This window comes from Lissotriton vulgaris, chromosome 8 (genome assembly GCF_964263255.1).
Source record: "Lissotriton vulgaris chromosome 8, aLisVul1.2, whole genome shotgun sequence".
NCBI lineage: Eukaryota > Metazoa > Chordata > Amphibia > Caudata > Salamandridae > Lissotriton > Lissotriton vulgaris.
The window spans coordinates 1,530,058,589-1,530,085,070 of NC_141696.1; the positions used below are offsets into that span (position 1 = coordinate 1,530,058,589).

The following is a 26,482-nucleotide window of genomic DNA, read 5'->3' on the forward strand; positions in this document are numbered from 1 at the left end:
AGCTGACTGCGCAGCTTCTGAGGCATCCTCGACGTTGTGCTTTGGGGATTGAGAACCCCCACCACCGAGCAGCCCTTGCACCGAAGATCAGCCCCCCAGCATCTCCACGATCTGCGTGGGGCCCTTTTGCACTGTGCCACTCGACGCGCCATCCCGGCCACTAGCCACGTGGTCAGCGGCCATCTTGGCGACGAACCCGAAGATTTAAACAGCAGGTCTGGTTGCTCCAGACCTACCCAAGCTCCTGTGAAAAGGAGCACCCGCTCTGACCTTGCTGGTCCGAGTGAACAGCAACTTTCAACTCCTGCGTGGCTTGCATTTGCCAAGGCCTGTTTGCTCCGATCAGGTCGCCGACACCGCCAACAGCGAGAAGCCTACGTGGGACAGCTCGTGACCGACTCCTGGACGTCCTCGACCCCGGGTATCCACGTGGCTGCAGAAAGAAGCTACCCGACAACGCCTGTTTGCACCCGACATCGCCTGGTTCCAATCTGGTTCCACGGTAGTCACTGGCTAGTGACTTTGAACACTGTCCCCTCTGCTTTCAGGTCTTCAACTCTTCTGATCCACCCTTGGATCCACCGGAACTCTTCGCATCGAGCCGCCTGCAGCATCTTCAGCTCCAAGCACCATCGACCAGCGTGACGAAACCCGACACATCTTCGACCCTGTGCACCCGCTTCCTGTGGGTGAGGTAACTCAGCTCCGCCGGTGCTCCTGCACTGGTACACATCCCAAGGGCCTGTGTTTTAAGTTTCAGCTCCGTAGGTCACTCGGAAGGTTCCTAACTTTCTAACTTTGTGCTTTTTACGCACCATAGACTTTGTATTGAGAAGTGCGTGCACTTTGAACACTGCACCCGAGTCCCGTGGGCCTTTCCCGACTTAGTTAACTCCAGTCTCGAATAGCTCCAGCGATTCCCAAGGCCCTAGGCCTCTTCACTTTCCTTTAGGTATCTCTTATACCACTTTCTTAGTATATGGTTTAGGTGGCCCCTAGGGCTCATCCATATTGTGCAACTTTTGTGTATTTTAAACTGTCTTGTGATTTAACGCTTGTGCTTCTGTGCTCATAAAGAGTCCAGGGGATTTTAATAGTTAATAAATCAATATATATTTTCAATATATATCTGTGTGGTGTCCCTTTCATTTGGTATTCAAGGGGGTTGTGTATGGTATAACAGCTGGCTTCACATGCCTTTCAGAGTTTAGCCTAAGACTGCTTTGTCCACGTTACCACTAGGATAACTGGTCTACAAGGTTGAATTACAACCATCATCATAAGGGTTGCTTGGCATGGTACAAAGTGATCACTAGAATTAGTGAGCATTATATACCAGGCCAACTTCTCACACCCGCCGAGTCTGTCAAAAGCCCCAGCTCCTCGGAGGACACCGCTGGTTTGTTCCAGACGATTCGACCATTGAAATCCGCCAGAAATGCCAACCAAATGCGCATGTCCTGGTGAACCTCTGCCGAGAGCCTCGTGCGATGATGACCTTCCTTCAGGCCGACCATGGCTTGTGCAATCGAGCGGGAAAAGGGGCGCGCCATTGGCATCACTTTCAGGGCAAAATTCAACTGACCCACCACCTGTTGCAATTGATGCAGGTTTACTTTCGTTGCACGAATACATGTTTCAAGGGATAACCTGAATTTTAACACTTTTTCCTTGGGTAATCTAAAACAACCTTCTTCCGAGTCGAGCTCGATCCCCAGAAACTCGAGCAAAGTCGAGGGACCCACAGTCTTACCTGGCGCCAATGGCACACCGAATTGATTCATTAAGACACAAAATTCATGTAAAGCCTGTCCACACTCAGAATCCCCGGCTGCCCCCAAAAACAGAAAGTCATCGAGATAATGCATAACATGCTGAAAACCTGTCTTCCTTGTGAATACCCATTGCAGAAAACAACTGAACTTTTCGAAATAGGCACAGGATATCGAGCACCCCATTGGCATACATCTATCCATGTAATAGCGACCCTGAAACATAAAACCAAGGAGGCGCTGATCGTCTGGGTGCACCGGGAGCAACCGGAACGCTGACTCGATGTCTGATTTTGCCATCAGCGCCCCGGGCCCCAGGCGATTCAACATGGCCACGGCCTCATCGAAGGATGCGTACCACACCGAACACACTTCCGGGTCTATCGCGTCATTCACAGAAAGACCACGTGGGGCTGACAAGTTATGTATCAGCCGAAACTCACCCGGGTCCTTCTTGGGGACCACCCCTAGAGGGGAACAAACAAAGTTAGCAACCGGTGGCAAATCAAATGGACCGGCGACACGACCTCGAGTCACCTCCTTCCCAATCTTTACCTGTACCACCGCCGTATGCTGCAAGACCGACAGTTGATTCTTACAGTTTGCTACACCCTGAAAATCCCCCACTGGGATGCGGAAACCATATGAAAACCCGTTTCGCAACACCCCAGCAGAAGCATGATCCGGGTATTCGTTGAGCCAAGGAATCATTGCCATGGTATCAATCGGAGTAGGTAAAGGCGCCCCTCGGACTATTTCAGACCTGTTTGGCGCTTCCCTTACCACCGTTTTCACCCGTTTTGGCTCTGCACATGGACTCAGGATGGGATGGCTGCCCACACCCCCCACATTCATGTCTGAACTTGCATGACCCCTGGGGCCTCGTACATTTACCTCTGTTAAAATTCCAACAAATTCCCCTTTTACCTGCGTTGCCACTCGGCTTCGAGTGGTACTCGTTACCTGCACCCATCCGAAAGGGTGTCCCAGAGTATTGGCGGGAAGATTCACCCCCGTTACTCCCTGACAATGGCACTTTTAACATTCCTGAACTCTCCATTTTTTGCCATGAAACGGAGTCGAAACAATCCCAAGTCAGAACTGGGTCGTGTTCCTTAGCTTTTCTAAAAATATTGTCATAGCAGAACCACTGATTGCCCCCGTACGATACGGAATACTCCATGATACGTGATTGATAAATAGGCAACTCGGTCAGCAACTCGGGCCTGCGCTCGCCCATGATGGAGGTAAAAATGCCCCACGCTCTGCCCCAAGTACCAATGTTTTCGTCAACCTTAAAGGCGGCCATTTTTGCGCGCCAAACACTCGGATGCATGAGCTCCTTTTGGCTCTTAACATGCTCCATCTCGTAATGATCGGTAAGCAAAGAAAAAATGTTCACATACTTATTCGCCCAAATCTTTTCCTTAATTTCCAGTGGAACATGCTGAGCCACCTTCTCCCTTCGTGAAGGTACAGACCCCTCCCCCGCAATCGGCAATGGCCGCTTACCTGAACCAGAAGCTGCATTTGCCGCCGAACCTGGGCCTGTTGCATCTTCCGCCGCCGGAACCAGCGGGGTAACAGAAGATGGTGCCTTCGCAGCCTCTCTAGATTCCCGCAGTTGTCTCATTACTGCCCGGGCGTCGTCAGCCATGGAGCCCTCGCTATCTGTTCCCAACCACGCTGCCAATTGTGCCGCTAACTCGGGAGGCATATCTTCCCCGGTCACGGGGGTGACCACCACGGGGATCGGATTCCCCTCCTTCGGCACCGGGGTTGGCTCCTCACGTGGGGTATCGGGAACCGGGGTTTCCCCCCCAAGTGCCCCCCTTCTGGACCTCTTGCCTCTCCCACCAGGTACTACTCCTGGCAAAGGCCGTTTCGGTCCTCCCTCCCCGTTCTTAGCCGCCATCTGCTTCTTCAAATCGGCTATCTCCTTCATGAGCATGCGGAGCATCTGATCGGTACCGACCCGCTTTCCGACTTTCTTGGGCATTCTCAAACGGAATATCTGTAAGACAAAAGAAAGATTACAACGCTCAAAATTGGCTCTTCGTTCCGTCTCGAGCTCACGTGCAGCGGGGAGGTGCAGCTTCAGAGCACAGGAACAAGAGGATGCTTTCTTGGCTTGTTGCTCCTTTTATCCGTCTTCGGGCGGGCGTAAACCCGCCCCCGCCTGCCTCCGAGGGCGTGGCCGGCCGCGTCAGTGTCTAGGACAAACCACTCCAGGGCGGGAAAAGGCGCGCCCCGGCTACGCCGCTTTGGGCATACCAGCCGAGACTCGCCTCCCGCCCAAGATGGCTTCCCGGGGGGATCGTGGTACTCCACCATACGTTCGGGGGGACCGAATGGTCGCCCCTTTCCATTCAGCAATTAACTGGTGCAATGGGTAAATAGCATTTTTGGGATCCAGGTTAGGTAGTTGTTTTTTTTAACTCTGAATGGACTAGCACTATATTACCCAGATATATTTGGCATGAGTAGGTAAGCAATGTCATCTGACTACTGACATCTGTGTTCAAGAGGAAGTGGAAGGTAATGCAGACAAGAGTTTACTTTACAAAAAAGCATGAAATGGGAAATATTCATTGTCAAACCTGAAGGTAAGAGAGGTGGAAGCAAGTTTAGAAGGAGGACATAAAGCAAAGTCTATGTTAAATTGATTGTGTTGTAGATCAGTTGGAAAAAATTTGATGAATAGAGAAAAAGTACTACAGCTGATTCCAAGACCTATTTTGTTAGAAGCAAGGAACCTCTCATCTGTGCCGAAACCCGGGATTGAACCAGGGACCTTTAGATCTTCAGTCTAACGCTCTCCCAACTGAGCTATTTCAGCCTTCTGATAGCTGAGGTCTTCATACTTTAATTTGAACCATTTAACAAAATAGATGCAGGACCTGGATTTTTAACCTCATATGGTAGAGATATGTTTTAAGGAGTCCTGTATCATTCCGCAGTTAACTGGTGCAATGGGTAAATAAAATTTTTGGGATCCAGGTTAGGTAGTTATTTTTTTAACTCTGAATGGACTAGCACTATATTACCCAGATATATTTAGCATGAGTAGGTAAGCAATGTCATCTGACTACTGACATCTGTGTAAGGGGAAGTGGAATGTGATGCAGACAAGAGTTTACTTTACAAAAAAGGACGAAATGGGAAACATTCATAGTCAAACCTGAAGGCAAGATAGGTGGAAGAAAGTTTAAAAGGAGGACAGAAAGCAAAGTCTATGTTGAATTGATCATTTTGTAGATCAGTTGATAAAAATGTTGATAGAGAAAAAAGTACTACAGCTGATTCCAAGACCTATTTTGTTAGAAGCAAGGAACCTCTCAACTGTGCCGAAACCCAGGATTGAACCAGGGACCTTTTGATCTTCAGTCTAATGCTCTCCCAACTGAGCTATTTCGGCCTGCTTATATCTGTGGTCTTCATACTTTAATTTAAACCATTTAACAAAATAGATGCAGGACCTGGATTTTTAACCTCATATGGTAGAGATATGTTTTAAGGAGTCCTGTATCATTCCGCAATTAACTGGTGCAATGGGTAAATAGCATTTTTGGGATCCAGGTTAGGTAGTTGTTTTTTTAACTCTGAATGGACTAGCACTATATTACCCAGATATATTTGGCATGAGTAGGTAAGCAATGTCATCTGACTACTGACATCTGTGTTCAAGGGGAAGTGGAAGGTAATGCAGACAAGAATTTACTTTACAAAAAAGCATGAAATGGGAAATATTCATTGTCAAACCTGAAGGTAAGAGAGGTGGAAGCAAGTTTAGAAGGAGGACATAAAGCAAAGTCTATGTTAAATTGATTGTGTTGTAGATCAGTTGGAAAAAAGTTGATGAATAGAGAAAAAGTACTACAGCTGATTCCAAGACCTATTTTGTTAGAAGCAAGGAACCTCTCAACTGTGCCGAAACCCAGGATTGAACCAGGGACCTTTAGATCTTCAGTCTAACGCTCTCCCAACTGAGCTATTTCAGCCTGCTTATACATGTGGTCTTCATACTTTAATTTAAACCATTTAACGAAATAGATGCAGGACCTGGATTTTTAACCTCATATGGTAGAGATATGTTTTAAGGAGTCCTGTGTCATTCCGCAATTAACTGGTGCAATGGGTAAATAATATTTTCGGGATCCAGGTTAGGTCATTTTTTTTTTTTACTCCGAATGGACTAGCACTATATTACCCAGACGTATTTGGCATGAGTAGGTAAGCAATGTCATCTGACTACTGACATCTGTGTTCAAGGGGAAGTGGAAGGTAATGCAGACAAGAGTTTACTTTACAAAAAAGCATGAAATGGGAAATATTCATTGTCAAACCTGAAGGTAAGAGAGGTGGAAGCAAGTTTAGAAGGAGGACATAAAGCAAAGTCTATGTTAAATTGATTGTGTTGTAGATCAGTTGGAAAACTTTGATGAATAGAGAAAAAGTACTACAGCTGATTCCAAGACCTATTTTGTTAGAAGCAAGGAACCTCTCACCTGTGCCGAAACCCGGGATTGAACGAGGGACCTTTAGATCTTCAGTCTAACGCTCTCCCAACTGAGCTATTTCAGCCTTCTGATAGCTGAGGTCTTCATACTTTAATTTGAACCATTTAACAAAATAGATGCAGGACCTGGATTTTTAACCTCATATGGTAGAGATATGTTTTAAGGAGTCCTGTATCATTCCGCAGTTAACTGGTGCAATGGGTAAATAACATTTTTGGGATCCAGGTTAGGTAGTTGTTTTTTTAACTCTGAATGGACTAGCACTATATTACCCAGATATATTTAGCATGAGTAGGTAAGCAATGTCATCTGACTACTGACATCTGTGTTCAAGGGGAAGTGGAAAGTGATGCAGACAAGAGTTTACTTTACAAAAAAGGACGAAATGGGAAACATTCATAGTCAAACCTGAAGGCAAGATAGGTGGAAGAAAGTTTAAAAGGAGGACAGAAAGCAAAGTCTATGTTGAATTGATCATTTTGTCGATCAGTTGATAAAAATGTTGATAGAGAAAAAAGTACTACAGCTGATTCCAAGACCTATTTTGTTAGAAGCAAGGAACCTCTCAACTGTGCCGAAACCCAGGATTGAACCAGGGACCTTTAGATCTTCAGTCTAACGCTCTCCCAACTGAGCTATTTCGGCCTGCTTATACATGTGGTCTTCATACTTTAATTTAAACCATTTAACGAAATAGATGCAGGACCTGGATTTTTAACCTCATATGGTAGAGATATGTTTTAAGGAGTCCTGTGTCATTCCGCAATTAACCTGTGCAATGGGTAAATAATATTTTCGGGATCCAGGTTAGGTCATTTTTTTTTTTACTCCGAATGGACTAGCACTATATTACCCAGACGTATTTGGCATGAGTAGGTAAGCAATGTCATCTGACTACTGACATCTGTGTTCAAGGGGAAGTGGAAGGTAATGCAGACAAGAGTTTACTTTACAAAAAAGCATGAAATGGGAAATATTAATTGTCAAACCTGAAGGTAAGAGAGGTGGAAGCAAGTTTAGAAGGAGGACATAAAGCAAAGTATATGTTTAATTGATTGTGTTGTAGATCAGTTAGAAAAAAAATGATGAATAGAGAAAAAGTACTACAGCTGATTCCAAGACCTATTTTGTTAGAAGCAAGGAACCTCTCAACTGTGCCGAAACCCGGGATTGAACCAGGGACCAATAGATCTTCAGTCTAACGCTCTCCCAACTGAGCTATTTCGGCCTTCTGATAACTGGGGTCTTCATACTTTAATTTGAACCATTTAACAAAATAGATGCAGGACCTGGATTTTTAACCTCATATGGTAGTGATATGTTTTAAGGAGTCCTGTATCATTCCCCAGTTAACTGGTGCAATGGGTAAATAGCATTTTTGGGATCCAGGTTAGGTAGTTGTTTTTTTAACTCTGAATAGACTAGCACTATATTACCCAGATATATTTGGCATGAGTAGGTAAGCAATGTCATCTGACTACTGACATCTGTGTTCAAGGGGAAGTGGAATGTGATGCAGACAAGAGTTTACTTTACAAAAAAGGATGAAATGTCGAAACATTCATAGTCAAACCTGAAGGCAAAATAGGTGGAAGAAAGTTTAAAAGGAGGACAGAAAGCAAAGTCTATGTTGAATTGATCATTTTGTAGATCAGTTGATAAAAATGTTGATAGAGAAAAAAGTACTACAGCTGATTCCAAGACCTATTTTGTTAGAAGCAAGGAACCTCTCAACTGTGCCGAAACCCAGGATTGAACCAGGGACCTTTAGATCTTCAGTCTAATGCTCTCCCAACTGAGCTATTTCTGCCTTCTGATAGCTGGGGTCTTCATACTTTAATTTGAACCATTTAACAAAATAGATGCAGGACCTGGATTTTTAACCTCATATGGTAGAGATATGTTTTAAGGAGTCCTGTATCATTCCGCAGTTAACTGGTGCAATGGGTAAATAGCATGTTTGGGATCCAGGTTAGGTAGTTGTTTTTTTAACTCTGAATGGACTAGCACTATATTACCCAGATATATTTGGTATGAGTAGGTAAGCAATGTCATCTGACTACTGACATCTGTGTTCAAGGGGAAGTGGAATGTGATGCAGACAAGAGTTTACTTTACAAAAAAGGACGAAATGGGAAACATTCATAGTCAAACCTGAAGGCAAGATAGGTGGAAGAAAGTTTAAAAGGAGGACAGAAAGCAACGTCTATGTTGAATTGATCATTTTGTAGATCAGTTGATAAAAATGTTGATAGAGAAAAAAGTACTACGGCTGATTACAAGACTTACTTTGTGAGAAACAAGAAACCTCTCAACATTGCTGAAAACCGGGATTGAACCAGGGACCTTTAGATATTCAGTCTAACGCTCTCCCAACTGAGCTATATCGGCCTGCTACTAGCTATAGTCTTCATACTTTGATTTGAACCATTTAACTAAATAGATGCATGACCTGGATATTTGACCTTATATGTTAGAGATATGTTGTAAGGAGTCCTGTATCATTCAGCACTTAACTGGTGCAATGGGTAAATAATATTTTTGGGATCCAGGTTAGGTCATTTTTTTTTTTAACTCCGAATGGACTAGCACTATATTACCCAGACGTATTTGGCATGAGTAGGTAAGCAATGTCATCTGACTACTGACATCTGTGTTCAAGGGGAAGTGGAAGGTAATGCAGACAAGAGTTTACTTTACAAAAAAGCATGAAATGGGAAATATTCATTGTCAAACCTGAAGGTAAGAGAGGTGGAAGCAAGTTTAGAAGGAGGACATAAAGCAAAGTCTATGTTAAATTGATTGTGTTGTAGATCAGTTGGAAAAAATTTGATGAATAGAGAAGCAGTACTACTGCTGATTCCAAGACCTATTTTGTTAGAAGCAAGGAACCTCTCATCTGTGCCGAAACCCGGGATTGAACCAGGGACCTTTAGATCTTCAGTCTAACGCTCTCCCAACTGAGCTATTTCGGCCTTCTAATAGCTGAGGTCTTCATACTTTAATTTGAACCATTTAACAAAATAGATGCAGGACCTGGATTTTTAACCTCATATGGTAGAGATATGTTTTAAGGAGTCCTGTATCATTCCGCAGTTAACTGGTGCAATAGGTAAATAGCATTTTTGGGATCCCGGTTAGGTAGTTTTTTTTTTAACTCTGAATGGACTAGCACTATATTACCCAGATATATTTGGCATGAGTAGGTAAGCAATGTCATCTGACTACTGACATCTGTGTTCAAGGGGAAGTGGAATGTGATGCAGACAAGAGTTTACTTTACAAAAAAGAACGAAATGGGAAACATTCATAGTCAAACCTGAAGGCAAGATAGGTGGAAGAAAGTTTAAAAGGAGGACAGAAAGCAAAGTCTATGTTGAATTGATCATTTTGTAGATCAGTTGATAAAAATGTTGATAGAGAAAAAAGTACTACAGCTGATTCCAAGACCTATTTTGTTAGAAGCAAGGAACCTGTCAACTGTGCCGAAACCCAGGATTGAACCAGGGACCTTTAGATCTTCAGTCTAATGCTCTCCCAACTGAGCTATTTCGACCTGTTTATAGCTGTGGACTTCATACTTTATTTTAACCATTTAACAAAATAGATGCAGGCCCTGGATTTTTAACCTCATATGGTAGAGATATGTTTTAAGGAGGCCTGTATCATTCCGCAATTAACTGGTGCAATGGGTAAATAGCATTTTTGGGATCCAGGTTAGGTAGTTGTTTTTTTAACTCTGAATGGACTAGCAATATATTACCCAGATATATTTGGCATGAGTAGGTAAGCAATGTCATCTGACTACTGACATCTGTGTTCAAGGGGAAGTGGAAGGTAATGCAGACAAGAGATTACTTTACAAAAAAGCATGAAATGGGAAATATTCATTGTCAAACCTGAAGGTAAGAGAGGTGGAAGCAAGTTTAGAAGGAGGACATAAAGCAAAGTCTATGTTAAATTGATTGTGTTGTAGATCAGTTGGAAAAACTTTGATGAATAGAGAAAAAGTACTACAGCTGATTCCAAGACCTATTTTGTTAGAAGCAAGGAACCTCTCAACTGTGCCTAAACCCAGGATTGAACCAGGGACATTTAGATCGTCAGTCTAACGCTCTCCCAACTGAGCTATTTCGGCCTTCTGATAACTGGGGTCTTCATACTTTAATTTGAACCATTTAACAAAATAGATGCAGGACCTGGATTTTTAAACTCATATGGTAGAGATATGTTTTAAGGAGTCCTGTATCATTCCCCAGTTAACTGGTGCAATGGGTAAATAGCATTTTTGGGATCCAGGTTAGGCAGTTGTTTTTTTAACTCTGAATGGACTAGCACTATATTACCTAGATATATTTGGCATGAGTAGGTAAGCAATGTCATCTGACTACTGACATCTGTGTTCAAGGGGAAGTGGAATGTGATGCAGACAAGAGTTTACTTTACAAAAAAGGACGAAATGGGAAACATTCATAGTCAAACCTGAAGGCAAGATAGGTGGAAGAAAGTTTAAAAGGAGGACAGAAAGCAAAGTCTATGTTGAATTGATCATTTTGTAGATCAGTTGATAAAAATGTTGATAGAGAAAAAAGTACTACAGCTGATTCCAAGACCTATTTTGTTAGAAGCAAGGAACCTCTCAACTGTGCCAAAACCCGGGATTGAACCAGGGACCTTTAGCTCTACAGTCTAACGCTCTCCCAACTGAGCTATTTTGGCCTGCTTATAGCTGTGGTCTTCATACTTTAATTTAAACCATTTAACGAAATAGATGCAGGACCTGGATTTTTAACCTCATATGGTAGAGATATGTTTTAAGGAGTCCTGTATCATTCCGCAAATAACCGGTGCAATGGGTAAATAATATTTTTGGGATCCAGGTTAGGTCATTTTTTTTTTAACTCCGAATGGACTAGCACTATATTACCCAGACGTATTTGGCATGAGTAGGTAAGCAATATCATCTGACTACTGACATCTGTGTTCAAGGGGAAGTGGAAGGTAATGCAGACAAGGGTTTACTTTACAAAAAAGAATGAAATGGGAAATATTCATTGTCAAACCTGAAGGTAAGAGAGGTGGAAGCAAGTTTAGAAGGAGGACATAAAGCAAAGTCTATGTTAAATTGATTGTGTTGTAGATCAGTTGGAAAAAATTTGATGAATAGAGAAAAAGTACTACAGCAGATTCCAAGACCTATTTCGTTAGAAGCAAGGAACCTCTCTACTGTGCCGAAACCCGGGATTGAAACAGGAACCTTTACATCTTCAGTCTAACGTTAGCCCAACTGAGCTATTTCGGCCTGCTTATAGCTGTGGTCTTCATACTTTAATTTAAACCATTTAACGAAATAGATGCAGGACCTGGATTTTTAACCTCATATGGTAGAGTTATGTTTTAAGGAGTCCTGTATCATTCCGCAATTAACTGGTGCAATGGGTAAATAGCATTTTTGGGATCCAGGTTAGGTAGTTGTTTTTTTAACTCTGAATGGACTAGCACTATATTACCCAGAAATATTTGGCATGAGTAGGTAAGCAATGTCATCTGACTACTGACATCTGTGTTCAAGGGGAAGTGGAATGTGATGCAGACAAGAGTTTACTTTACAAAAAAGGACGAAATGGGAAACATTCATAGTCAAACCTGAAGGCAAGATAGGTGGAAGAAAGTTTAAAAGGAGGACAGAAAGCAAAGTCTATGTTGAATTGATCATTTTGTAGATCAGTTGATAAAAATGTTGATAGAGAAAAAAGTACTACAGCTGATTCCAAGACCTATTTTGTTAGATGCAAGGAACCTCTCAACTGTGTCTAAACCCGGGATTGAACCAGGGACCTTTAGATCTTCAGTCTAATGCTCTCCCAACTGAGCTATTTCGGCTTGCTTATATCCATGGTCTTCATACTTTAATTTGAACCATTTAACAAAATAGATGCAGGACCTGGATTTTTATCCTCATATGGTATAGATATGTTTTAAGGAGTCCTGTATCATTCCGGAATTAACTGGTGCAATGGGTAAATAGCATTTTTGGGATCCAGGTTAGGTAGTTGTTTTTTAACTCTGAATGGACTAGCACTATATTACCCAGATATATTTGGCATGAGTAGGTAAGCAATGTCATCTGACTACTGACATCTGTGTTCAAGGGGAAGTGGAAGGTAATGAAGACAAGAGTTTACTTTACAAAAAAGCATGAAATGGGAAATATTCATTGTCAAACCTGAAGGTAAGAGAGGTGGAAGCAAGTTTAGAAGGAGGACATAAAGCAAAGTCTATGTTAAATTGATTGTGTTGTAGATCAGTTGGAAAAAATTTGATGAATAGAGAAAAAGTACTACAGCTGATTCCAAGACCTATTTTGTTAGAAGCAAGGAAGCTCTCAACTGTGCCGAAACCCGGGATTGAACCAGGGACCTTTAGATCTTCAGTCTAACGCTCTCCCAACTGAGGTATTTCAGCCTTCTGATAGCTGGGGTCTTCATACTTTAATTTGAACCATTTAACAAAATAGATGCAGGACCTGGATTTTTAAACTCAAATGGTAGAGATATGTTTTAAGGAGTCCTGTATCATTCCCCAGTTAACTGGTGCAATGGGTAAATAGCATTTTTGGGATTCAGGTTAGGTAGTTGTTTTTTCTAACTCTGAATGGACTAGCACTATATTACCCAGATATATTTGGCATGAGTAGGTAAGCAATGTCATCTGACTACTGACATCTGTGTTCAAGGGGAAGTGGAATGTGATGCAGACAAGAGTTTACTTTACAAAAAAGGACGAAATGGGAAACATTCATAGTCAAACCTGAAGGCAAGATAGGTGGAAGAAAGTTTAAAAGGAGGACAGAAAGCAAAGTCTACGTTGAATTGATCATTTTGTAGATCAGTTGATAAAAATCTTGATAGAGAAAAAAGTACTACAGCTGATTCCAAGACCTATTTTATTAGAAGCAAGGAACCTCTCAACTGTGCCGAAACCCGGTATTGAACCAGGGACCTTTTGATCTTCAGTCTAATGCTCTCCCAACTGAGCTATTTCGGCCTGCTTAAATCTGTGGTCTTCATACTTTAATTTAAACCATTTAACAAAACAGATGCAGGACCTGGATTTTTAACCTCATATGGTAGTGATATGTTTTAAGGAGTCCTGTATCATTCCCCAGTTAACTGGTGCAATGGGTAAATAGCATTTTTGGGATCCAGGTTAGGTAGTTGTTTTTTTAACTCTGAATGGACTAGCACTATATTACCCAGATATATTTGGCATGAGTAGGTAAGCAATGTCATCTGACTACTGACATCTGTGTTCAAGGGGAAGTGGAATGTGATGCAGACAAGAGTTTACTTTACAAAAAAGATGAAATGTCGAAACATTCATAGTCAAACCTGAAGGCAAGATAGGTGGAAGAAAGTTTAAAAGGAGGACAGAAAGCAAAGTCTATGTTGAATTGATCATTTTGTAGATCAGTTGATAAAAATGTTGATAGAGAAAAAAGTACTACAGCTGATTCCAAGACCTATTTTGTTAGAAGCAAGGAACCTCTCAACTGTGCCGAAACCCGGGATTGAACCAGGGACCTTTAGATCTTCAGTCTAATGCTCTCCCAACTGAGCTATTTCGGCGTGCTTATAGCTGTGGTCTTCATACTTTAATTTAAACCATTTAACGAAATAGATGCAGGACCTGGATTTTTAACCTCATGTGGTAGAGATATGTTTTAAGGAGTCCTGTATCATTCCGCAATTAACTGGTGCAGTGGGTAAATAATATTTTTGGGATCCAGGTTAGGTCATTTTTTTTTTACTCCGAATGGACTAGCACTATATTACCCAGACGTATTTGGCATGAGTAGGTAAGCAATGTCATCTGACTACTGACATCTGTGTTCAAGGGGAAGTGGAAGGTAATGCAGACAAGAGTTTACTTTACAAAAAAGCATGAAATGGGAAATATTCATTGTCAAACCTGAAGGTAAGAGAGGTGGAAGCAAGTTTAGAAGGAGGACATAAAGCAAAGTCTATGTTAAATTGATTGTGTTGTAGATCAGTTGGAAAACTTTGATGAATAGAGAAAAAGTACTACAGCTGATTCCAAGACCTATTTTGTTAGAAGCAAGGAACCTCTCAACTGTGCCGAAACCCGGGATTGAACGAGGGACCTTTAGATCTTCAGTCTAACGCTCTCCCAACTGAGCTATTTCTGCCTTCTGATAGCTGAGGTCTTCATACTTTAATTTGAACCATTTAACAAAATAGATGCAGGACCTGGATTTTTAACCTCATATGGTAGAGACATGTTTTAAGGAGTCCTGTATCATTCCGCAGTTAACTGGTGCAATGGGTAAATAACATTTTTGGGATCCAGGTTAGGTAGTTGTTTTTTTAACTCTGAATGGACTAGCACTATATTACCCAGATATATTTAGCATGAGTAGGTAAGCAATGTCATCTGACTACTGACATCTGTGTTCAAGGGGAAGTGGAATGTGATGCAGACAAGAGTTTACTTTACAAAAAAGGACGAAATGGGAAACATTCATAGTCAAACCTGAAGGCAAGATAGGTGGAAGAAAGTTTAAAAGGAGGACAGAAAGCAAAGTCTATGTTGAATTGATCATTTTGTAGATCAGTTGATAAAAATGTTGATAGAGAAAAAAGTACTACAGCTGATTCCAAGACCTATTTTGTTAGAAGCAAGGAACCTCTCAACTGTGCCGAAACCCGGGATTGAACCAGGGACCTTTAGATCTTCAGTCTAATGCTCTCCCAACTGAGCTATTTTGGCCTGCTTATATCTGTGGTCTTCATACTTTAATTTAAACCATTTAACAAAATAGATGCAGGACCTGGATTTTTAACCTCATATGGTAGAGATATGTTTTAAGGAGTCCTGTATCATTCCGCAATTAACTGGTGCAATGGGTAAATAGCATTTTTGGGATCCAGGTTAGGTAGTTGTTTTTTTAACTCTGAATGGACTAGCACTATATTACCCAGATATATTTGGCATGAGTAGGTAAGCAATGTCATCTGACTACTGACATCTGTGTTCAAGGGGAAGTAGAATGTGATGCAGACAAGAGTTTACTTTACAAAAAAGGACGAAATGGGAAACATTCATAGTCAAACCTGAAGGCAAGATAGGTGGAAGAAAGTTTAAAAGGAGGACAGAAAGCAAAGTCTATGTTGAATTGATCATTTTGTAGATCAGTTGATAAAAATGTTGATAGAGAAAAAAGTACTGCAGGTGATTCCAAGACCTATTTTGTTAGAAGCAAGGAACCTCTCAACTGTGCCGAAACCCAGGATTGAACCAGGGACCTTTAGATCTTCAGTCTAACGCTCTCCCAACTGAGCTATTTCGGCCTTCTGATAGCTGGGGTCTTCATACTTTAATTTGAACCATTTAACAAAATAGATGCAGGACCTGGATTTTTAAACTCAAATGGTAGAGATATGTTTTAAGGAGTCCTGTATCATTCCCCAGTTAACTGGTGCAATGGGTAAATAGCCTTTTTGGGATCCAGGTTAGGTAGTTGTTTTTTTAACTCTGAATGGACTAGCACTATATTACCCAGATATATTTGGCATGAGTAGGTAAGCAATGTCATCTGACTACTGACATCTGTGTTCAAGGGGAAGTGGAATGTGATGCAGACAAGAGTTTACTTTACAAAAAAGGATGAAATGGGAAACATTCATAGTCAAACCTGAAGGCAAGATAGGTGGAAGAAAGTTTAAAAGGAGGACAGAAAGCAACGTCTATGTTGAATTGATCATTTTGTAGATCAGTTGATAAAAATGTTGATAGAGAAAAAAGTACTACAGCTGATTACAAGACTTACTTTGTGAGAAACAAGAAACCTCTCAACATTGCTGAAAACCGGGATTGAACCAGGGACCTTTAGATATTCAGTCTAACGCTCTCCCAACTGAGCTATTTCGGCCTGCTGCTAGCTATAGTCTTCATACTTTGATTTGAACCATTTAACTACATAGATGCATGACCTAGATATTTGACCTTATATGTTAGAGATATGTTTTAAGGAGTCCTGTATAATTCAGCAGTTAACTGGTGCAATGGGTAAATAATATTATTGGGATCCAGGTTAGGTCATTTTTTTTTTAACTCCGAATGGACTAGCACTATATTACCCAGACGTATTTGGCATGAGTAGGTAAGCAATGTCATCTGACTACTGACATCTGTGTTCAAGGGGAAGTGGAAGGTAATGCAGACAAGAGTTTACTTTACAAAAAAGCATGAAATGGGAAATATTCATTGTCAAACCTGAAGGTAAGAGAGGTGGAAGCAAGTTTAGAAGGAGGACATAAAGCAAAGTCTATGTTAAATTGATTGTGTTGTAGATCAGTTGGAAAAAATTTGATGAATAGAGAAGCAGTACTACTGCTGATTCCAAGACCTATTTTGTTAGAAGCAAGGAACCTCTCATCTGTGCCGAAACCCGGGATTGAACCAGGGACCTTTAGATCTTCAGTCTAACGCTCTCCCAACTGAGCTATTTCGGCCTTCTAATAGCTGAGGTCTTCATACTTTAATTTGAACCATTTAACAAAATAGATGCAGGACCTGGATTTTTAACCTCATATGGTAGAGATATGTTTTAGGGAGTCCTGTATCATTCCGCAGTTAACTGGTGCAATGGGTAAATAGCATTTTTGGGATCCAGGTTAGGTAGTTTTTTTTTTAACTCTGAATGGACTAGCACTATATTACCCAGATATATTTGGCATGAGTAGGTAAGCAATGTCATCTGACTACTGACATCTGTGTTCAAGGGGAAGTGGAATGTGATGCAGACAAGAGTTTACTTTACAAAAAAGGACGTAATGGGAAACATTCATAGTCAAACCTGAAGGCAAGATAGGTGGAAGAAAGTTTAAAAGGAGGACAGAAAGCAAAGTCTATGTTGAATTGATCATTTTGTAGATCAGTTGATAAAAATGTTGATAGAGAAAAAAGTACTACAGCTGATTCCAAGACCTATTTTGTTAGAAGCAAGGAACCTCTCAACTGTGCCGAAACCCGGGATTGAACCAGGGACCTTTAGATCTTCGGTCTAATGCTCTCTTAACTGAGCTATTTTGACCTGCTTATAGCTGTGGACTTCATACTTTAATTTAAACCATTTAACAAAATAGATGCAGGACCTGGATTTTTAACCTCATATGGCAGAGATATGTTTTAAGGAGTCCTGTATCATTCCGCAATTAACTGGTGCAATGGGTAAATAGCACTTTTGGGATCCAGGTTAGGTAGTTGTTTTTTTAACTCTGAATGGACTAGCAATATATTACCCAGATATATTTGGCATGAGTAGGTAAGCAATGTCATCTGACTACTGACATCTGTGTTCAAGGGGAAGTGGAAGGTAATGCAGACAAGATATTACTTTACAAAAAAGCATGAAATGGGAAATATTCATTGTCAAACCTGAAGGTAAGAGAGGTGGAAGCCAGTTTAGAAGGAGGACATAAAGCAAAGTCTATGTTAAATTGATTGTGTTGTAGATCAGTTGGAAAACATTTGATGAATAGAGAAAAAGTACTACAGCTGATTCCAAGACCTATTTTGTTAGAAGCAAGGAACCTCTCAACTGTGCCTAAACCCGGGATTGAACCAGGGACCTTTAGATCGTCAGTCTAACGCTCTCCCAACTGAGCTATTTCGGCCTTCTGATAACTGGGGTCTTCATACTTTAATTTGAACCATTTAACAAAATAGATGCAGGACCTGGATTTTTAAACTCATATGGTAGAGATATGTTTTAAGGAGTCCTGTATCATTCCCCAGTTAACTGGTGCAATGGGTAAATAGCATTTTTGGGATCCAGGTTAGGCAGTTGTTTTTTTAACTCTGAATGGACTAGCACTATATTACCTAGATATATTTGGCATGAGTAGGTAAGCAATGTCATCTGACTACTGACATCTGTGTTCAAGGGGAAGTGGAATGTGATGCAGACAAGAGTTTACTTTACAAAAAAGGACGAAATGGGAAACATTCATAGTCAAACCTGAAGGCAAGATAGGTGGAAGAAAGTTTAAAAGGAGGACAGAAAGCAAAGTCTATGATGAATTGATCATTTTGTAGATCAGTTGATAAAAATGTTGATAGAGAAAAAAGTACTACAGCTGATTCCAAGACCTACTTTGTTAGAAGCAAGGAACCTCTCAACTGTGCCAAAACCCAGGATTGAACCAGGGACCTTTAGATCTTCAGTCTAACGCTCTCCCAACTGAGCTATTTTGGCCTGCTTATAGCTGTGGTCTTCATACTTTAATTTAAACCATTTAACGAAATAGATGCAGGACCTGGATTTTTAACCTCATATGGTAGAGATATGTTTTAAGGAGTCCTGTATCATTCCGCAATTAACTGGTGCAATGGGTAAATATTATTTTTGGGATCCAGGTTAGGTCATTTTTTTTTCTTAACTCCGAATGGACTAGCACTATATTACCCAGACGTATTTGGCATGAGTAGGTAAGCAATGTCATCTGACTACTGACATCTGTGTTCAAGGGGAAGTGGAAGGTAATGCAGACAAGGGTTTACTTTACAAAAAAGAATGAAATGGGAAATATTCATTGTCAAACCTGAAGGTAAGAGAGGTGGAAGCAAGTTTAGAAGGAGGACATAAAGCAAAGTCTATGTTAAATTGATTGTGTTGTAGATCAGTTGGAAAAAATTTGATGAATAGAGAAAAAGTCCTACAGCAGATTCCAAGACCTATTTCGTTAGAAGCAAGGAACCTCTCAACTGTGCCGAAACCCGGGATTGAAACAGGAACCTTTACATCTTCAGTCTAACGTTCGCCCAACTGAGCTATTTCGGCCTGCTTAGAGCTGTGGTCTTCATACTTTAATTTAAACCATTTAACAAAATAGATGCAGGACCTGGATTTTTAACCTCATATGGTAGAGATATGTTTTAAGGAGTCCTGTATCATTCCGCAATTAACTGGTGCAATGGGTAAATAATATTTTTGGGATCCAGGTTAGGTCATTTTTTTTTTTAACTCCGAATGGACTACCACTATATTACCCAGACGTATTTGGTATGAGTAGGTAAGCAATGTCATCTGACTACTGACATCTGTGTTCAAGGGGAAGTGGAAGGTAATGCAGACAAGAGTTTACTTTACAAAAAAGCATGAAATGGGAAATATTCATTGTCAAACCTGAAGGTAAGAGAGGTGGAAACAAGTTTAGAAGGAGGACATAAAGCAAAGTCTATGTTAAATTGATTGTGTTGTAGATCAGTTGGAAAACTTTGATGAATAGAGAAAAAGTACTACAGCTGATTCCAAGACCTATTTTGTTAGAAGCAAGGAACCTCTCAACTGTGCCGAAACCCGGGATTGAACCAGGGACCTTTAGATCTTCAGTCTAATGCTCTCCCAACTGAGCTATTTCGGCTTGCTTATATCCATGGTCTTCATACTTTAATGTAAACCATTTAACAAAATAGATGCAGGACCTGGATTTTTATCCTCATATGGTAGAGATATGTTTTAAGGAGTCCTGTATCATTCCGCAATTAACTGGTGCAATGGGTAAATAGCATTTTTGGGATCCAGGTTAGGTAGTTGTTTTTTAACTCTGAATGGACTAGCACTATATTACCCAGATATATTTGGCATGAGTAGGTAAGCATTGTCATCTGACTACTGACATCTGTGTTCAAGGGGAAGTGGAAGGTAATGCAGACAAGAGTTTACTTTACAAAAAAGCATGAAATGGGAAATATTCATTGTCAAACCTGAAGGTAAGAGAGGTGGAAGCAAGTTTAGAAGGAGGACATAAAGCAAAGTCTATGTTAAATTGATTGTGTTGTAGATCAGTTGGAAAAAATTTGATGAATAGAGAAAAAGTACTACAGCTGATTCCAATACCTATTTTGTTAGAAGCAAGGAACCTCTCAACTGTGCCGAAACCCGGGATTGAACCAGGGACCTTTAGATCTTCAGTCTAACGCTCTCCCAACTGAGGTATTTCAGCCTTCTGATAGCTGGGGTCTTCATACTTTAATTTGAACCATTTAACAAAATAGATGCAGGACCTGGATTTTTAAACTCAAATGGTAGAGATATGTTTTAAGGAGTCCTGTATCATTCCCCAGTTAACTGGTGCAATGGGTAAATAGCATTTTTGGGATCCAGGTTAGGTAGTTGTTTTTTTTAACTCTGAATGGACTAGCACTATATTACCCAGATATATTTGGCATGAGTAGGTAAGCAATGTCATCTGACTACTGACATCTGTGTTCAAGGGGAAGTGGAATGTGATGCAGACAAGAGTTTACTTTACAAAAAAGGACGAAATGGGAAACATTCATAGTCAAACCTGAAGGCAAGATAGGTGGAAGAAAGTTTAAAAGGAGGACAGAAAGCAAAGTCTACGTTGAATTGATCATTTTGTAGATCAGTTGATAAAAATGTTGATAGAGAAAAAAGTACTACAGCTGATTCCAAGACCTGTTTTATTAGAAGCAAGGAACCTCTCAACTGTGCCGAAACCCGGGATTGAACAAGGGACCATTAGATCTTCAGTCTAATGCTCTCCCAACTGAGCTATTTTGGCCTGCTTATATCTGTGGTCTTCATACTTTAATTTAAACCATTTAACAAAATAGATGCAGGACCTGGATTTTTAACCTCATATGGTAGAGATATGTTTTAAGGAGTCCTGTATCATTCCGCAATTAACTGGTGCAATGGGTAAATAGCATTTTTGGGATCCAGGTTAGGTAGTTGTTTTTTTAACTCTGAATGGACTAGCACTATATTACCCAGATATATTTGGCATGAGTAGGTAAGCAATGTCATCTGACTACTGACATCTGTGTTCAAGAGGAAGTGGAAGGTAATGCAGACAAGAGTTTACTTTACAAAAAAGCATGAAATGGGAAATATTCATTGTCAAACCTGAAGGTAAGAGAGGTGGAAGCAAGTTTAGAAGGAGGACATAAAGCAAAGTCTATGTTAAATTGATTGTGTTGTAGATCAGTTGGAAAAAATTTGATGAATAGAGAAAAAGTACTACAGCTGATTCCAAGACCTATTTTGTTAGAAGCAAGGAACCTCTCATCTGTGACGAAACCCGGGACCTTTAGATCTTCAGTCTAACGCTCTCCCAACTGAGCTATTTCAGCCTTCTGATAGCTGAGGTCTTCATACTTTAATTTGAACCATTTAACAAAATAGATGCAGGACCTGGATTTTTAACCTCATATGGTAGAGATATGTTTTAAGGAGTCCTGTATCATTCCGCAGTTAACTGGTGCAATGGGTAAATAACATTTTTGGGATCCAGGTTAGGTAGTTATTTGTTTAACTCTGAATTGACTAGCACTATATTACCCAGATATGTTTAGCATGAGTAGGTAAGCAATGTCATCTGACTACTGACATCTGTGTTCAAGGGGAAGTGGAATGTGATGCAGACAAGAGTTTACTTTACAAAAAAGGATGAAATGGGAAACATTCATAGTCAAACCTGAAGGCAAGATAGGTGGAAGAAAGTTTAAAAGGAGGACAGAAAGCAAAGTCTATGTTGAATTGATCATTTTGTAGATCAGTTGATAAAAATGTTGATAGAGAAAAAAGTACTACAGCTGATTCCAAGACCTATTTAGTTAGAAGCAAGGAACCTCTCAACTGTGCCGAAACCCAGGATTGAACCAGGGACCTTTAGATCTTCAGTCTAATGCTCTCCCAACTGAGCTATTTCGGCCTTCTGATAGCTGGGGTCTTCATACTTTAATTTGAACCATTTAACAAAATAGATGCAGGACCTGGATTTTTAACTTCATATGGTAGAGATATGTTTTAAGGAGTCCTGTATCATTCCGCAGTTAACTGGTGCAATGGGTAAATAGCATGTTTGGGATCCAGGTTAGGTAGTTGTTTTTTTAACTCTGAATGGACTAGCACTATATTACCCAGATATATTTGGCATGAGTAGGTAAGCAATGTCATCTGACTACTGACATCTGTGTTCAAGGGGAAGTGGAATGTGATGCAGACAAGAGTTTACTTTACAAAAAAGGACGAAATGGGAAACATTCATAGTCAAACCTGAAGGCAAGATAGGTGGAAGAAAGTTTAAAAGGAGGACAGAAAGCAACGTCTATGTTGAATTGATCATTTTGTAGATCAGTTGATAAAAATGTTGATAGAGAAAAAAGTACTACAGCTGATTACAAGACTTACTTTGTGAGAAACAAGAAACCTCTCAACATTGCTGAAAACCGGGATTGAACCAGGGACCTTTAGATATTCAGTCTAACGCTCTCCCAACTGAGCTATTTCGGCCTGCTGCTAGCTATAGTCTTCATACTTTGATTTGAACCATTTAACTAAATAGATGCATGACCTGGATATTTGCCCTTATATGTTAGAGATATGTTTTAAGGAGTCCTGTATCATTCAGCAGTTAACTGGTGCAATGGGTAAATAATATTTTTGGGATCCAGGTTAGGTCATTTTTTTTTTAACTCCGAATGGACTAGCACTATATTGCCCAGACGTATTTGGCATGAGTAGGTAAGCAATGTCATCTGACTACTGACATCTGTGTTCAAGGGGAAGTGGAAGGTAATGCAGACAAGAGTTTACTTTACAAAAAAGCATGAAATGGGAAATATTCATTGTCAAACCTGAAGGTAAGAGAGGTGGAAGCAAGTTTAGAAGGAGGACATAATGGGCGTGGCTTGGACGCCGATCGGGATGGCGGCGTGAGCTCGCAGCTCCGCTCGGAACCCCGCTAATTCTCCTGTTTTTGGGACCCTAGGCGACCCGAAAACGACGTTCCTGCCCTCTGAAGTGTAAGGGGACAGCTGGGCATAATCGGAGAATCGCTGGGGGACTGCGGGCCCTGAGAAGATCGAGAGAAGAGGCGGCCGAGGTGTTGCCGAGGGTGAGAAGAAAATGGCGGCGAGGAGGTCGGACGGTCCCGATCTCCAGCCCTGAGCCAAGTTGTCACCGAGTGGCAAGAGATCCAGCACTCGGCTGCCCGAAGCACTAGAATTGGCGGTGCTGTGCACTGAGATCAGGGGACGCTGACCCGATCCACCCAGGAGCTCGGGGACCCTCGCTGGCCACCGCCCTAAGACTCATCCTCCCCACAGCAGGCTGCAGGGGGGTGACGGAACGGAGCCCATCCACCTGGCCATTGCTCCTGAGACCGTCGGTGGGGACGTAGTACTGTCTGGTGACTGGAGACCGGGGCGGACCCACGGCCGTGCCAGCAGGACGGACGACTGGATCTGTGACGCAGTGCCCTAACATGGCGGCGATCGGAGGATCGATGCCCGGGAGCCGCGAGGGGGACTCGGCACCGTCTACCCAACTGAATGGAAGTCCCTCCCCGGAGCCTGACCAGGAACAGCGGCTGAACCGGCGCTTGGATGCCATCCTTGAGGCGATCACCTCCACGAAGGAGGCGCTACACAATGACATTGCCCAAGTGGCCACGGGCCTGGGGCTGCTACGCGCGGATCACGCGAAGCTGGCGGATCGGGTCAAGGACCATGATCAACTGTTGCTGGACCTGAAGCCTTCGGTGGTGACCGCAGAGCACAGGATCACAGACATACTGGCTCGACTGGACACTCTGCAGCGGAGGGCGGAGGATGCCGAAGGCCGTAATAGGCGGAACAACGTGCGGGTAGTAGGCCTGCCGGAACGGATTGAGGGGGAGGACGCGGTGGCCTACATGGAGAACTGGTTCCGTACTGTGGTGGCGCCGGAGGGGCTTACTCCATTTTTCACTTTGGAGCGAGCTCACCGGGTGCCCGCTCGCCCTCCGGGGCTTGGCCGCCCCCCCCGGCCGATGGTGGTACGGCTCCTCCACTACAAGGACCGAGACCTCCTCATCCAGCGGGCCAGGATGTCGGGCCCTTATGAGGTGGAGAACAGCAAGGTGACGATTTTTCCGGACTATACACAGGCGGTCCAGAAGGACAGGGCCTCGTTCCTCGCTGTAAAGAAGGAGCTCAGGGAGGAAGGCATCCAGTACTCCTTGCTTTACCCGGCCAAGCTGCGGATTATCATGGATGGCACCACACACTTTTTCCAGACTCCGGATGAGGTCTGGCAATGGCTAGAGTTGTACAGAGCGGGGACGGACAGAACGCACCAAAGTCGGCGGGACCAGCCCAAGCAGCCCCGGGTGCGGCAATCGCAACGCATCAGGTCCCGCAACAGGCGCCAGCGGGAGAAACGGGAGGCTCAAATGGCGGCGGAGAAGAGGGATGCCCTTGCAGCGACGGCGGCCATAACAGGGTCACAGCAGAACAGTGTACGGACCGAAACGGACTCGGGTGGGGAAGGCAGCAGAACAGGAGGGGAACTTTCGGAGGCGGAGAGCCAGAAGGGGCCAGATGTTACCCCACAGACTTCGGATGATATCATCTGCGGCTGAGATAGACTTGGGATTAGATCGGGACTTCATGGTAGGATGATATCCTGTCGCTGGAAGGCGGGTTGCCGGGTGGGGGAGCTGAGTGACTTGGTGGGGATGATGAGTGGGACGCGGGCTCCGCTTGCTGGGGTCGGCGGCGACTCACCCCCCTAGGCCCTTAAGGTCGACTGTGGTGGAGACCACAGGATAAGTGTGCGAGAAGTTGGGTTGAGGTTTGGATGGGGGCGGCCATCGGGTTCGTGTGCTCTGTCCTGGGGTGTGGGGTTTGGGGTATGTTTCAGTTTTGGGGCTGTTTGGGGGGGGCAACTGCATTGGGGGGGGCATTGACCGTTGTCTTTTGATTCGGACTGCACGGGACTGGAATGGGGACATTACCTAATCTGAAGTGCCTAACGTGGAATGTCCGGGGGTTGCGGACTATGGTAAAACGTCACAAAGTGCATGCATTCCTGGTACGCAGGGGGGTTCAGATAGCTATGCTCCAGGAAACCCATCTCACCAAAAAAGAGTGCGCTGCCCTGCAAAAAAGATGGCGGGGCCAGGTCTTTGGCACCACCTATTCGGCGTACGCCAGGGGGGTTTTGATCTGGGTGAGGGCGGGGATACCCTTTCAAGTGCTGCACCAGGTGGTGGATCCGGAGGGCAGGTTTGTAGCGGTGGAGGGGAGGTTATATGGACGCGATGTGGTATTCTGTTGTGTTTATGCACCGAACACTGACCAAGGCCGGTACTTTGATAACCTCTCGGGGTCCTTGGCCTCTTTCCTGGCAGGTCCGATAGTGCTAGGAGGGGATTTCAACTCGATTACGGATGTGGCTCTGGTTAGGTCCCATCCCCCCCTAGTGGACTCTCCTGTGCGCAGGCTGGCCGCGCACAGGAAGGACTGGCAAGAACGGTGGGGGTTGCTGGATGTCTGGAGGGAGAGGCACAGGGGAACCAGGGATTACTCCTTTTATTCCGCTCTCCATGATCTGCATGTCAGGATTGATTCGGTGCTTTGCGGGAGCGCTCTATCCCCATTGATTACCCATGCGGAATACCTAGCTAGGACTATATCCGATCATAACCCCCTATTGGTGCACATTCAGTGGCAGAGGGAGCGCTCAGTGATACCAACATGGCGGCTTCGGCCAGAGACGCTGGAGGATTCTGTGTTTGAGGATGCGGTCCGGCAGGGCATTGTTAGTTATTTTGGTGTGAATGAGGGCACGGCAGCGAGTAGGTCTATTGAATGGGATGCAATGAAAGTGGTGGTGAGAGGGGTGTGCCTGGGCAGGTTTTCGAATGCTCGAACGACTGTGCTGAATGATCTAATGAAAGCAGAAGACACCTTGAGGGACCTGGAGCGCCGCAGGCCGACCAGGCCTGGCTTACAGGCCCAGTTATTGGAGGCGAAGGAAATGGTGGCTGCTGGGACAGAACGCTTGAGATGTTATGATTATAGGCAGTACATTATCAGGGCACACGCGGAAAGGGACAAGGTGGGAACCCTTTTGGCCAGACTAGCGAACCCGGAGCTTAGGGGTTGCCCGATCCTCAGCATCACTAATGCGCAAGGTGAGTTGGTGTACTCCCAGGCGGCTGTACTGGACCGCTTCAGGGGTTATTATGAGGACTTGTACCGGAGTCAGTTGGAAGTGGGGATGCAGGACATCGTGGAGTACCTGGGGGAGAGGCCGCTTCCGGTCCTTGATGAGGAGGACGCGAGGGACCTGGGTAGCCCCATCACGCTTAC

At 43.1% G+C, this 26,482-nt stretch overlaps 7 non-coding genes across 7 annotated transcripts; all 7 read right to left on the reverse strand.

Moving 5' to 3' along the window:
* Positions 1 to 9,194: 9,194 nt before the first annotated feature.
* TRNAF-GAA (transfer RNA phenylalanine (anticodon GAA)) lies at positions 9,195 to 9,267 on the reverse strand. The gene has a single exon. It is a non-coding gene; the product is annotated as a tRNA-Phe (tRNA).
* A 1,090-nt stretch (positions 9,268 to 10,357) lies between these two features.
* On the reverse strand, positions 10,358 to 10,430 carry TRNAV-GAC (transfer RNA valine (anticodon GAC)). The gene has a single exon. It is a non-coding gene; the product is annotated as a tRNA-Val (tRNA).
* Positions 10,431 to 10,938: 508 nt separating this feature from the next.
* Positions 10,939 to 11,011, reverse strand: TRNAY-GUA (transfer RNA tyrosine (anticodon GUA)). Its single transcript has one exon. It is a non-coding gene; the product is annotated as a tRNA-Tyr (tRNA).
* A 2,836-nt stretch (positions 11,012 to 13,847) lies between these two features.
* On the reverse strand, positions 13,848 to 13,920 carry TRNAF-GAA (transfer RNA phenylalanine (anticodon GAA)). Its single transcript has one exon. It is a non-coding gene; the product is annotated as a tRNA-Phe (tRNA).
* A 2,834-nt stretch (positions 13,921 to 16,754) lies between these two features.
* TRNAF-GAA (transfer RNA phenylalanine (anticodon GAA)) lies at positions 16,755 to 16,827 on the reverse strand. The gene has a single exon. It is a non-coding gene; the product is annotated as a tRNA-Phe (tRNA).
* Positions 16,828 to 17,918: 1,091 nt separating this feature from the next.
* Positions 17,919 to 17,991, reverse strand: TRNAV-GAC (transfer RNA valine (anticodon GAC)). The gene has a single exon. It is a non-coding gene; the product is annotated as a tRNA-Val (tRNA).
* Positions 17,992 to 19,667: 1,676 nt separating this feature from the next.
* Positions 19,668 to 19,740, reverse strand: TRNAF-GAA (transfer RNA phenylalanine (anticodon GAA)). Its single transcript has one exon. It is a non-coding gene; the product is annotated as a tRNA-Phe (tRNA).
* Between the last annotated feature and the right edge of the window lie 6,742 nt (positions 19,741 to 26,482).